The sequence below is a fragment of the Cynocephalus volans genome, chromosome 7 (assembly GCF_027409185.1).
Source record: "Cynocephalus volans isolate mCynVol1 chromosome 7, mCynVol1.pri, whole genome shotgun sequence".
NCBI lineage: Eukaryota > Metazoa > Chordata > Mammalia > Dermoptera > Cynocephalidae > Cynocephalus > Cynocephalus volans.
The window spans coordinates 147,761,418-147,762,847 of record NC_084466.1 but is presented as its reverse complement, the minus strand read 5'-3'; the positions used below and the strand labels follow the sequence as shown (position 1 = coordinate 147,762,847).

The 1,430-nt window shown below is 37.2% G+C and overlaps 1 pseudogene; it reads left to right on the top strand.

Moving 5' to 3' along the window:
* The first annotated feature begins 275 nt into the window (after nucleotides 1–275).
* Nucleotides 276–445, top strand: LOC134382898 (U2 spliceosomal RNA; annotated as a pseudogene).
* The last annotated feature ends 985 nt before the right edge of the window (nucleotides 446–1,430 follow it).

Below are 1,430 nucleotides of genomic sequence, written 5' to 3'. Positions count from 1 at the left end.
CACAGTGTTATAATTTGCATTTTAAATGGTCATATGTATTTTAAGGAAATTTAGAGGAAAAAATGATCTTACTCTTTCTAATGTTTTTTATTTCTTCCTGAAGATCGAACTTTCCTTTCTGGTACCGTTTCCATTTCACCTGAAGAACTTTTAAGCATTACTACATCACAAACTCTTTTCACATTACTACATTACATTATAATGGCTGCATAAGATGTTGTCATGAATCCCTGAAAGTAAGTCCTTGATGAATTTCTTCTTTAGAGTGAATTTATATCGCTTCTCGGCCTTTTGGCTAAGATCAAGTGTAGAGTGAATTTATGATTAAATTTATTATAGTTTTAATCTTGAGATTTTTCTTAATTGAAAACTACTTTGTTGCTTTACTTTGTGAGACTTCTTAATGCTTCATGGTGTCACCAGTGCATCTGTGAGTAGAGCCATTTCTAAGATCTTGCAATCATTTGTTAAACAAATGTCTCCAGGCCCACGATGAGCACTTGGCATGCTGCTGGCTTCTGAGGATCCGGTGGTGAAGATGAGAATATAGTCCTTGTTCTCATAGGGCTTACTGTCTAGGGGGTTCAGGCGTAGACATTGAACACACAATCAGACAATGCGGAACATGATCACAAGTTATAGTAAGTTTGGAAAGAAAAGAATGAACGTCTGTGAATCAGTAAAGCCAGAGAGCCTAATTGAGACGGATAGTCAGGGAGGGTCTCCCTGGGGTGGTGACCTCTATGTGGAGTCCTGAAGATGGGAAAAAAGGCAAATGGAACAGCATGTGCAAAGGCCCTTGGGCCAAAAAGAGCTTGGAAAATCTTTTCACCCAATGCTTTGGGTAGGGTTAAGGGAGATAGATTCATAATATTTGGTGGAGACTCATAAAGGCAGACATTTGGGGAGGAGGAGATCACACCCCCAAGTATTTGTTTAATAGATAAGGTAGATGCTCACACATACAAGTATTCAATGAACAAGATGAGACCTCTGCTCCCATTCCACGTGCCCACCTTTCTCCCCTCAGTTGCCCTTGGTAACTGCATTTGTTATTCAGAGTCATCCTTTTTTTGTTTGTTTTATGTAAAATATCTTACTTTTATTTTATTTTATTTATTTATATTTTTATTTTTTAATTTTATTTTATTTTATAAATATACAATGTGATTTATTATTGTGGCCCATTACCTCCCTCCCCCTCTCTCTCCCCCCTCCCTCCCAACAACCTCATATCTGTTAATTTGTCGTAACAATTTCAAGGAATTGTGATTGTTGTGTCTTCTTCCCTCCACCCCCACCAGTTTATTTGTGTATTTGTTTATTTTTAGCTGCCACAAATAAGTGAGAACATGTGATATTTCTCTTTCTGTGCCTGACTAGTTTCACTTAATTTTCTCTAGGTCCATCCATTTTGTTGCTTAAAGAAA